Here is a 12369-nt window from a genome sequence, read left to right as displayed (position 1 = left end):
TGATTTTGTATTTTTAGTAGAGATGGGGTTTCTCCATGTTGGTCAGGCTGGTCTCAAACTCCCGACCTCAGGTGATCTGCCAGCGCTGGCCTCCCAAAGTGCTGGGATTACAGGCGTGAGCCACTGCACCTGGCCAAAGGCAAGAGATGAGGACCACATAGACGGAAACACAGCATTAAGGGTAAAATACCCTCCCCCTGCTCTGTCTGGTGTTCAGGGCCCAGCATGGGCTATATATCCTACGCTTCATTCCAGGCTCATCTCCTGGTACTCAGCAGGCTTCAGGTGACACCAGCCTTCTTGGAGCCTCTGTTCACATTCCACCTGTTGCTCCTTCTGTCCTAGCTTCACCTTCAGTGGTCACTGCCAGGACCCCTCCCCAAATCTAAATGAAGTCCCCCTGCATTTGCCCTCATTGCACCTTCTACTGTTGCTTCATGGCATTTAGAATTTGGAATTTTTTATCGATAGGATTTTTAGTCCTTTTTCTCTCCTCTACTAGACTATAAACTCCTTTAAGGCAAAGATGACACCTGCTCCCTCAGGTCCAGCAGCCCGTAGCACTGCGCTGACATTTAGGTAGTGGCATCGTTTTCTTGCAGAACGATCCTGTAGTTTTACCAGCTGAGACTTCTGCGGTCCGAGGAGTCATTCATCTCTGGTCCCCGCCTCCTCCTCTCACTTTTGGAAACCCTTCTGGTCAGATGGCTTTGGTTTAAATTATATGCCGGAGCTCTTGGTTTCCAGGGAGAGGGTTTTAGCGTAAAAATCTCACCCATGAAGGTTCCTGCTCTTACCTTTTGCATCCAGTACAACTTGGAGTGACTCCTCCAAAAGCTTCAGAAGTAATTTGTTCATATTGTCTGGCATAAATTCAGCCAGTGAGTCCTGGAAGTTGAAAGTCGAGTCTTGCGGTTGTTTCCTCTGGTGTTTCTCCCTGAGACCCTTCGAACAGCGAGCCTGGTACATCTGCTGTCCTGCCATCTTTCTCTGTGATTGTCATCAGTGTGAAAGGTGAAAGGTGTGTGGAGAAAGAACATCCCTTCGAGCTGTGGCTTAGAGCTGTGACTTGCACCATGTGGTTAGCCGCTATCAAGTTAGTAGCCTTTGTGGGAAATCTGGCTTTGGTAGGATCTGGGAAATTTGAACCCCTCATTTGCCCTCTGGCACCCCTAAATTCTGGAGCCCAGCTTTGATAGGGCTTACATCCCCAACTGTTAACCTGTGGGGTGGGCCCCAGACTGTGGCCAGGTGCATTGCGCTAGGGGAGACAGATCCACAGCAGGCAGAATGTGAGGAGGACTTAAAATACCTGCTTTGGGAGGCTGAGGCGGGCAGATCACCTGTGGTGGGGAATTTGAGACCAGCCTGACCAACATGGAGAAACCCTGTCTCTACTAAAAATGCAAAATTAGTTGGGTGTGGTGGCGCATGCCTGTAATGCCAGCTACTCGGGAGGCCGAGGCAGGAGAATTGCTTGAACCTGGGAGGCGGAGGTTGCGGTGAGCCGAGATCGAGCCATTGCCCTCTAGCCTGGGCAACAAGAGCGAAACTCCATCTTAAAAAAAAAAAAAAAAAGTGTGTCCTTAGAGTACAGAATGTAAGGGGGTGGAGCCTGTTTGCCCAATATTGTGGGAGGAAAGTGAGAGGTACGAAAGAACTCTAAATCAAAGAAAATGACCAAGGTGAGTCTCAATCATTGTAGAGGTTCATTTTGCCAAGGCTGAAGACACGCTCGGGGGGGATAAAGAACACAAAGCCATGGGAACCTCTGTGACCTGCGCTTTTTCCAAAAAGGGTCTGGAGACATCAATATTGAAAGGAGAAAGAGTGGCGGTGGGGGAAAGAGGAAAGAAAAAATGGGCGGGTACATAAAAGGAGAGCAGTTGCATTCTTTTGAGACTTTGATCAGCTTTCACTGAATGCACATTTTACATCTGAAAGGAGGAGGTAGAAGGCCAGTCAATTATGCATTTGTCTCAGTGAATCTACAGTTTTACATGAGATAAAGTAATCACAGGGTACAGGAAGCAGCCAAACATGCATTTGTCTCTAGTGAGTGGAGGGAGGATCTAGTCCTGTCTTTGTCCTTTACCTATGAAGATGAGCTGTGAATTCACATCGTCAGGGAAGATCTAGGGACCTACATGGAATTTCCTGTTCCATGTGGAAGGTCCCCTAGGGAGGTTTGTGGCCTTCTATCTTTGTAGCTATCTACTTAGGAACAGAAGGAAGGCAGTCTTTGCATGACTCAGTTCCCAAGCTTTTCCCTTTGACTTAACGAGTTTGGGGCCCTGAGATTTTTATTTTCCTTTCACAGAACAAAAAGGAGATGTAACCACCCTTACTTACAGTGTCACTGAGGACTAGTCTGGATCAGTAAGCTAAATTTACAACTGCGGGTAGCTACAATGGAAATTTCTGTCTCAGGCTGGGCTCAGAGTACCAGCAACCTAGGTTTCTCTGAGTCAGCCCTGCAGGGCAGAAGTCTCCTTGTAACCCACCTATGACATAGACATCCTAGTCTCTTCATCCTGCTTCCCCATCAAGGCCTTTCAGCCAGATCTGAGATTGTGTCACAGATTCTGATTCTTGCATTAACCTCTGGTCATTTTTAGCAGCTCGTTTGCTGACTCAGCTCCGGAGCCGCTCAGCCTCTGTCCTCACTCCCCCGTCTCATCCTCAGCCTGGGCGTTCCCCACCATGGATGGCCTCAGCCTATGCTGTTTTCAGCTTCATTTCTGGAAGGTCAGTGTGATGTTGTGAAGTATATGTTCAAACTCGTTTTTTGGCATACAACTCCTAAAATCCTTAAAGTCTCCAAAGTGATGTCTTTTTATGCTAATGAGTCAGCTGGTGGCTGGCAGTCCCTAGGTAGCTTCAGGATGGGGCTGGTCACTGGAAGGACCAAGGCATGATCAGAGGGTTGGGACTTTGAGCCCTATCCCCCAGCTTCCCTGGAGAGGGCCTGAAGGTTAAGTTGATCACCAGTGGTTAATGATTTAATCAATCAGGCCTACATAATGAAGCCTCCATAAAAAACTAACCCAAAAGGACTGGGTTTGGAGACCTTTAGGTAACTGAACATATAGAGACTACTGGGGGTGGGGCATGTCCTGGGAGGGCATGGACCCGTTGCCCATACCTCACTCTAGGTACCACTTCATCTGTCACCTTTGTAATCCTTTATAATAAACCAAGAAACGTAGGTAAGTATTTCCCTGAGTTCTGTGAGCTGCTCTGGCAAATTAATTGAACCCAAGGAGGAGACCCTGGAATCCCGGATTTATAGCCAGTTGGTCAGAGGCACAGCCTGGCACTTGCAGTTGGCATCTGAAGGTGGTGGGGAGAGCCTGGGGGACTGAGTCCTCACCCTGTGGGATCTGACACTATCTGCAGGTAGACGGTGTCAGAATGGAACGGAAGTCGAGGCCACCCGGCTGGTATCTGCTGCAGAATTGATTTCCTGCTTGGTGTACAGGGAAATACCCCTACACACTGGGTCACAGAAATCTTCTGTGTTGGGTGTTGTGCCGTGAGAACAGAGAAAAAACAATTGGTGGTTTTTCACTCATAGAGTCAGTATTGGCCTCTCAATGAGATCCACAATGCCTCATTAATTACAAAACTATCCAACCTTAAACGGCATCTGTAAATGATGTCAGTATGCAAGTATTCATGAGTTAGCAAATTTTGAATTTTGAAAGGCCAATGTTTGGACGAACGGAGGCAAGATGGTGCACTTCTGGGTTCTTCATCCCCCCTCCCAACTTTTCGCACGCGCGCTAAAATGCAGCCGGCGACCCAGGAAGGTGCAGACCAAGGGGGCATGCACCAGGTGACGTCAATCCAAAGAGACCAAGATTTACCTGGTCGCACCTGCGGAACGCCCCCGACACGCCCGTGCCCCGCCTATTGCCCTCCCACTCCTAGAAAAGCAGCTCTCCGCCAGTGAGCCACGAGGCCTTCCTCCAGCCCCACTGATGTCGGGATGCAGGAACCCCGCCCGAGAGCCCCACGGGAGGGGGGGGGGCTCTGTCGGCCTTCTTTGCCGGAGGCCAACAGACTTCTTCCCCACACCTTAGGTTACCAAAATAAACTTGCAGTTTTGCTCCTGACCTTTGCCTACTTGCTGGTTCTTTTGTGCTCGCTCTGGTGGTCTTAGAAAAACAAGTCAGCCAAGTACAGAGAAATATCCAGTTGTACATTGCCTCTCTACCCTACCATGCACCCTAACTCTCCCCTCTTCCCCTAACTCATGTACAGCAACCAAGTTGCTCTTGGCCTGTGAGGCCCCTGAGGGTCAGTAAGGGGCATGACTGCCCACAACCCCTGACCACCTACCCGATTTCCTCCCAAGGAAACTGGGCATCAAAGGAGCACCTCCCCTTCCCCTTTCCACATTCCCTGCTCTGTTAAATTGCCCTCAGAGGGTGTTTCTTCTGCATATTTGTCTGCATCTTCCTTAATCTCCTTCTTTCTTTCAGTTATTAAAAAAATTCTGGGCTGGGCACGGTGGCTCAAGCCTGTAATCCCAGCACTTTGGGAGGCCGAGATGGGCGGATCACGAGGTCAGGAGTTCGAGACCATCCTGGCTAACACGGTGAAACCCCGTCTCTACTAAAAAATACAAAAAGCTAGCCAGGCGAGGTGGCGGGCGCCTGTAGTCCCAGCTACTCCAGAGGCTGAGGCAGGAGAATGGCGTAAACCCAGGAGGCGGAGCTTGCAGCGAGCTGAGATCCAGCCACTGCACTCCAGCCCTGGCGACAGAGCGAGACTCCGTCTCAAAAAAAAAAAAAAAAAACACAAAAAGCAAAAAAACCAAAACCTGCTTTGTTACCTGCCTGTGGGTGGAATTGAGTTCATCTCTGCATCCTTGGTCATCATTTATTGAGGACGTGTTTTAGCGAACATGGTGCTGGTTCAGAGATGACAGTGCTGCCGCCCTCCTTCACGTTTCTCTGCACCTTTCCTGGGAGTCACACGCAGACGCATCACTTGGCATAATTATACATGAAGGAATGAGCAAGAGGAGACTGGCGACAGGGCTGCTTTAAAAATCCTTTTTTTCTGTGGATAATAGGCTAATAGCAGGGTGTGCTTTAGAAGGTGTAGCCTCTGCCAAGGGTGTGGGAACTGGATTTGTAGAAGCTAGAAGCTGGCAGGACCACACCCGGCTTGGAAGATAGCATGGGCTTCTGAGGTGCCTGGCTCCTTGGCGTGTGCACTGTGGACAGCTGACGCCCAGCTAGGTGAAATGATTGCGTAGTTGCTCAGGGATTGGGTGGCAGGGCGGGACAGAATTTAGATCTTCTGACTTGGAACAGGGCTCTGTCCATCTTACCTAGGTGTACAGTTTGGGGAGCACTGCTGTTTGGTCTAGTGAGACACACTCGGTGTAAATATCTGTGCCCTGTAGCACCCAGATTCCAAGGGACCAGAGAGCGTGCCCGCACCCACGGGCTGGGGGGAGCCCAGGTCCTCCAGGGCTACTGTGGAGCATGGGCTTCTTGGTGCCCAGTCCTGTAGCTGAACTTGGGCGGCCTCTGGCTGTTGCCCCCAGGGCTGGTCTCCCTATAGTTCAGAGGCTAGCAAGCTCTCAGCAGCAGGGAGAGCCTTTTCCATAGTATGAACTTGGCCACACCAGACCAGTCAGCAGTGTTGGGAATCTTGGCCCTCAAGGTCCCTGCCTAGCCCTGGCCCTGGACTTCAGCACTGGTCAAAGGTCACCAGAGCTGCCCTTGGCTCTGAGCAGGTAAGTGAGCTTCCCAGAGCACTTTTGTCTGGGCCTCTGTGCCAGTGTAAACTGATACTAGTGATTTCCCTCCCCCACCTCTCTGCCAGCTATCTAACTTTTCTTTGTTATGTAATCAGGGTTAATTTAAGCAGGCTAGTCCATCCGTTTAGAAATGATTAGTGAAGAAAGGTGAATGGGGAGGGATCAGAGTCCCTTAGGTGGCCACCATGTGCGAGTCCCCTCGCTCTTTGAGATCTTGGTTTCCCTTCCATGAGTTGGGGCAGCTGAAGGGAAGGGCTGCTCAGGTGGTCGTGCCGCATCCTAGTGCCGTGTGTAGTGAATACAGGTGACAGTGCTCCCAACCAGGGCAGATCCTGCTCCTAGGCAGTGTGTCTCAGGAAGGAATTGGTAAAAATGATGTCATTGCTAAGAATGACGTCTTTTTTGCTGTTTATCCAAAGGGGGGAAAAAAAGCAGAAATAAAAGCAACTGGCAGCTGTACACCAGACCCCATGCAAAGGGCTTTTCCTGGAATCCTCATGGAGACTTTAGGCGGTAGGTGCCATTAGGAGCCTCACTTACAGATAAAAAAAAGGGGGTAGAGTACTGAAGTGAGTTGCCCAAGGACACACATGGAAGAGGAGGCCGCAGAGCTAGGATTTAGATACAGAGGGGTCTCCAAGCCTGTCCGTCCAGGTTTGAGGTCCTGGGGCTGTATATTCCATCGGAAACTGAAAGGTGTGCGGGGGGCACCTAGGGTCAGGATAGGGTTTTATTTCTGCCCCTTCCTCGTGATGCTGCAGGGACTGTGACCTGGATTTCCCAACACCAGTGCCCTATGGCTGGTAGCCTCCACCTGGGACTCCAGGATCTATTGTTTGATTTAGTCATTTTCTTCTGTAGTCTGATAGGAGAGATTCAGTTCAAACCTGCAGTGCTGTTCTCTGGGCCAAATGGCCATTTATCAGCAAGCAGAGAAAAACACCCACGCCTTCTAGCAAGATTAAGCTAAGTGCTGTGGTTCTTAGTGACAATTCAAGCCATTTTGATTAACCTAGGTGTTGGTTTTCTCCTTACCAGGTAGGGAATATACTGGAGTCTTTCTAAAAATAGTTCCGGTGAAGATAAACATTTATTCAGTACCTACTGTACTCCACTAGGTGAATAAATGGATTTCTCGTTCATCTCAGGAAGCATGGTTAGGGGATTTTACAGACGAGGGAACTGAAGTTCAGAGAAGTTAAGTTACTTATCCAAGTTCATATAGCGGAAAAATAGAATAGGATTTCGACCTTGTGGTAGGTGGGGATGGGGTCGTCTCTGTGCTCTCAGGAATGTGGCTGGAGTGGAGTAGAAGCTCTCTATATAATGGTTGAGTGACTGGATGAACTTCAAAGCTGGTCCTTCTGGCTTTTCCTGCTGCCCAGGCCACGTGCCCAGAAGGAACGCTGTCTTACCTGGGAGGTCTTTATTGACTGTTTGACACCCTTCCCATCCTATCCCAACCCTGTCCCCATGGCACCTAGTGTCCCCAACCAGAACATATGTTTCTTATGGGCAGAGACGGTCTTTGAGCATTGGGTGGGTGGTCGAACTCGGTTTCTTTGAGATTTTGTGACTGGGATTTTCAGCAAAATATGGTAGCAGGCTGGTCAGAGGAGCGAGTCTGGCAGTGGGAGCCTGGGCAAGTCTAACTGTTTGCTCACTGGCAGAATGAAGTTGGGGAGGTTGGAGGGGTAGGGGAACTCGGAAAGCAAAAGAAACCTCACAGGGAGCCCCATGGTGTAAAACCGATGGCGGCAGAGCTGCCGGGCTGCAGCGGGGAGCCGGGCGGGAGCCTTGCGTGGAGTCTGTGAACATACCCTAGGTGCCTGGATACTCCTCTTACCTCCCCGCACATGGGTTGATGTGCATCTATGGTGTTTTGATGTGGACTATTGTGTTAAATTTGTTTTTCTGTGCAGCCTTGTGACGCTTCAGTGAGTGTGTCTGTATACAAAAGGAAAATAATTTTGGCTGGGTGCTGTGGTTCACACCTGTAATTCCAGCGCTTTGGGAGGCCAAGTTGGGTGGATCATCTGAGGTCAGGAGTTTGAGACCAACCTGGGCAACATGGTAAAACCCAGTCTCTACCAAAAAACACAAAAATTAGCCGTGCGTGGTGGCATGCACCTGTAATCCCAGCTACTCAGGAGGCTGAGGCAGGATATCGCTTGAACCCGGGAGGTGGAGATTGCAGTGAGCCGAGATCAGGCCATTGCACTCCAGCCTGGGCAACAGAGTGAGACTCCATCTCACAAAAGAAAAAAACCCAAAAAACAAAAAAACTAAACAATTTTGAGGATGAGGCATTTCTTCCTTACTTATGAGTGGGATGTTTATGGACCAGTGACATTGACAAGGCTGGCAGCGTCAAGGAGAGGCCCTGGTTAGTCCAGCTTACTAGCAGTGAATTCAGTTCTCTCTTGAAAGCAACCTGACTGTTGCAATATTTCAACCTTAGCCTTTGAATACTGACAGAGTGCCAGGCTTTCATCTGTCAAGATGCCCCTCTGTGACCTCAGCTGGTTAATGTCTCAAGCGCTTCTTTAGGAGACAGAATGTGTTTGTATTGAACCAACCACTATTGCCCAGTCTCGTGATGCCCAGGGTTGTGGAACAGATAAGTTGTGTGACCTCCACGGATCAGGGCTGTTGACTTTGCCTGTAAGTTACACTCTTGCAGCTAGGCATAGACAGAGCCCCCAGGGGCTTCGTGGACATGAACAGGTGAGGATTTAGGTGACTCTGACACAGGGTCTTCCCCAAGGTCAGGCACATAGGAGGTTTCCCCAAGGTCAGGCACATAGGAGGTGACATCCGTGGGACTTAGCATGTTGTAGAAACAGAACATATTGGGACAGAGGGGAAGTTGAAGATCACCTGGGATCCTTTAGCGTCCATCCCTTTGTGAGAGGTAGGATAGCCTAGTGGTTAACAGCATGACTCTGGCCGACCGCCTGGCTTCTTTCTAACCTTGCTTCTGTACTTTGTGACCTTGAGGCAAGTCATTTGGTCTCTCTGTGCCTCAGTTTCCCCATTTGTAGAATGGGGATAACTGGTTGCTAATATTGCTGTTTTTATTGTTATAATTATTTTGTAAATAGAAGGGTTGGAGGCTCAGAGAAGCAAGCTGACTGACCTGAGGCCATACAGTGTATCAGTGCCAGATGCAGGATGAGAAAGAACTGTGACTCAGGCCCTGTCCCTCTTACCAGGGCAGGGCAGGGCAGGGCAGCTGGGCAGGAGAGACTGGCAGCTCTGTTCCTCCTCCAATCCAAGGTTGTCCCTTCCCTTTCCGTCTCCCAAGGAGGTCACCAGTTGCACCCATGAAATCTTAGTCCTGTTATCTGGCATCTTTGGAATTTGCCCCACCTGTAGGGCAGAGATAACTTAATCCTTTTGGGTGGGCCACATATGGGATATTCTGAGTGTGTTCTGGGTACACTGGGCATGGGCCAGGCACAGACCTTTCCATCCCACCCTCCTTCCATTGGAGGCTTTCCTAGAGAAGGGGTGGAGATCAGATTGGGCTCCTAGGGTCAGGGGATGTGGGAATGGCACCCTCGGAACCACAGGCGAGGCCAGGAGCTGCTGCCGGTGGGCGGATAGGGAAATCTAACTGGCATGTGATGTTAATGGTGACCTGGCAAGCAGCTGCAGCTTTGGAGAGAGCGGCCAGCCCATCCAGGGCCCCAGTAGGGAGGGCTGCTGTTGCATGGCTTGTTGCTGTCTCTCAGATATTGAAGAGCCCATCTGTCTTGCTTCCTGCATGACTTTTCATAGCTCCCATCATATTGCTATTGGGTGCGATGTGTAGCCATGGAAGACACCTGATCATAAAGTAAATTCCACACACTCCAGCAAGGTATTCAGGGCCTTGCATGGTCTAGCCCCATCCTGCCTTTCTTCCAGCAAACATGAATTGATCATCTAAGGTTGCAGCGGCTCTCCTAAGTCTGAGGCTGCCTCTCAACCCTTACCTGACTGCTGTCTTCTCTACACACCAGACCCTCCAGCCACAGGTCCTGTCCTCATTGCCCAGATGTACCAGCATGTTCACATCCTCCTGCAGCGAGAATTGTTTTCTTCCTCTCCATGCCAAATCTGCCTTTTTCTTTTCCAGTCAAAGTAACATATGTACATAGTCACAAAGTGAAATAGTGTAGGAGAGATTGTAGTGACAGCTCTAATTCTTACAGCTTCACATACTCTTCCTTTTTTCTAGGTGGCTGTTCAAATGACTTCCCTCTGGCCACCTTCTCCAGGTTGGATGTGATCTGGAGTCTGGATCTCTACCCTATAGCACGCCCTGCTGTGACCTGTTCCAAGGAGAAGGGGGGTTTGGTGCTGTGGCTTCTCTCCCGGGAGGCTGAGGAAGTTGGTTATTTCTGTCTTAGCAGACTTGTTATTTTCTACCAAATGTGCAATGAAAACTCTTCACTGAATCTTTTGTCCCTAGCAATAGCAGTGCCTCCTGAAGCCCCAGTACACCCTGAGTGTTTCAGGACTGTGCCTGGAGAGCATCAGTGACAGGTGGCGTGAATCCTCTGTGGTCCAGTTCAGAGGCGGCGGATGTCCAGGAGGTCAGACTGCGGCTGGTCTTTTCAGAAGGACAGATGTGACCCTTCTGAAAACTGGGATCATTCGGGGACATAGGTAGAAAGACAGCGGAGCCTTTATGGTTTGTTCTCACACATATGAACCCACTTTCTCCCCTCTCCAACATCAGGGTGACCTGAACGCTGAAGGAAGTCTAGGCCTTCCTGTAGGTGAGGGAGGGAAAGCCACGTAGACCTGATGTAGTTGGACAAGTGTTTTCCACCAGGTCTCAACTCTTCATTTTGTCTTAGTATAGCTTTTCTGGCAGACTTTCTAGCAAGCTGGTTGGGCTCTTTGCTTGTTCCAAAATGGTGGTTTTCACCAGAGACTTTTCAGATGAGCAGGAAGTGTTTTTCGGAATGTATGTTCCTCTAGCTTTGCTTGAGTCCCCCGCCATGTGATTCTGATAGGTAATTGTTTTCCCACCCCACGCCCCCTTTTTTGAGGTGGGGGCAATGACTACTTTGAGGGGAATCATTTTTCTCTTGCTGGTTTCAAAACATTAAGAGCACCATTTTTTTTTTTTTTTTTGCGACAGAGTCTTTCTCTCTCACTCAGGCTGAAGTGTGGTGACATGATCATAGCTCACTGCAGCCTCAGTCTCCTGGGCTCAAGTGATCCTCCCACTTTAGCCTCCCAAGTAGCTAAAGCGGCATCCACCAGGCCTGGCTAATTTTTTAAAAAAATTGTTTTTTGAAGAGATAGGGTCTTGCTATGTTGTCCAGACTGGCCTGGAATTCCTGGCAGCAAGTGATCCATCTGCCTCCACCTTCCAAAGTGAAAGTGCTGGGATTACAGGTGTGAGCCCCTGCACCCAGCTCAAATTTTCCTTTTCATTAAAAACATACATATGCGTATATGTATGTATGTATATATGTATATATTCATGTATATATGTGTGTCTATGTATATATGTGTATATATGTGTGTTTATTTGTGTGTGTATATGTATATGCATTATATGTATATTCTCTTTGTGTATTTATTTTTGCCAGTTTGGGAGATGTTAGAAAAAGACATGATTTGGAATCTTGAAATTAGGCATAAACTTAGTTGTGCTCTGAGAGCTGCAGTTAAAGGATTGTTTGTGCTGCTCTGCTCTTGCCTATGGTGTGTGGGAATGATGCTGAGTGATGTCTTCCTGCTTTATTTTGCATGTTTTTTTTTTTTTTTTTTTTTTTGAGACAGAGTCTTGCTCTGTCACTCAGGCTGGAGTACAATGGTGAGATCTTGGCTCACTGCAACCTCTGCCTCCCGAGTTCAAGCGATTCTCCTGCCTCAGCCTCCTGAGTAGCTGGGATTACAGGCGTGTGCCACTACACCCGGCTAATTTTTATGTTTTTAGTAGAGGTGGGGTTTTGCCATGTTGGCTAGGCTGGTCTCGAACTCCTGACCTCAGGTAATCTGCCTGCCTTGGCCTCCCGAAGTGCTGGAATTACAGGTGTGAGCCACCACACCTGGCCATTTTTGCATGATTTTTACATGACTTTTCAAAGGGCCAGGGGGTGACCATCCAAAGCCCTGTTAAGAGTCCCTCTTCTGTAAAGGAGCCTAGGAAGGGAGGAGGTTCGAGTGAGGAAGGCTGGTGGTTTTGGACGAGGAGCAGGTGGTTTTGGACGGGGAGCGCTGACGGTTTTAATGTGCGTGGTGCTCTTTTATGTGGTTTGGGTTTCTGCATTTGTAGTGTGTGCCTCCTAAGGATGCTGGAAGGTGAGACAGGGCATTCCAAGGCATAGATGGGGTTTGTGGCTTTACTTAGGAAGACAATCCTTTCCATAAAGCACAATGCCAAAAAAACCTTTTCCTCCTGGGCCTCGCATTGTGATTGATTTGTGGCGTGGAGTTTCAGTGAGGGAGGACTCTGCAGGAACCAGCTCCTTGGTCTGATCCTTTCTGGACAGTTGTGGATGGGAGTTGGCTTCTTGGTGTCTTGAGAGTGTCCTCAGCAGACCTCAGTGAAGCAGGAGCATAGAGCTCTGGATGGGCTCATG

Source organism: Colobus angolensis, unplaced genomic scaffold (genome assembly GCF_000951035.1).
Source record: "Colobus angolensis palliatus isolate OR3802 unplaced genomic scaffold, Cang.pa_1.0 Scaffold6, whole genome shotgun sequence".
NCBI lineage: Eukaryota > Metazoa > Chordata > Mammalia > Primates > Cercopithecidae > Colobus > Colobus angolensis.
The sequence above is the reverse complement of the archived record's forward strand: the minus strand, read 5'-3'. Positions refer to the sequence as shown.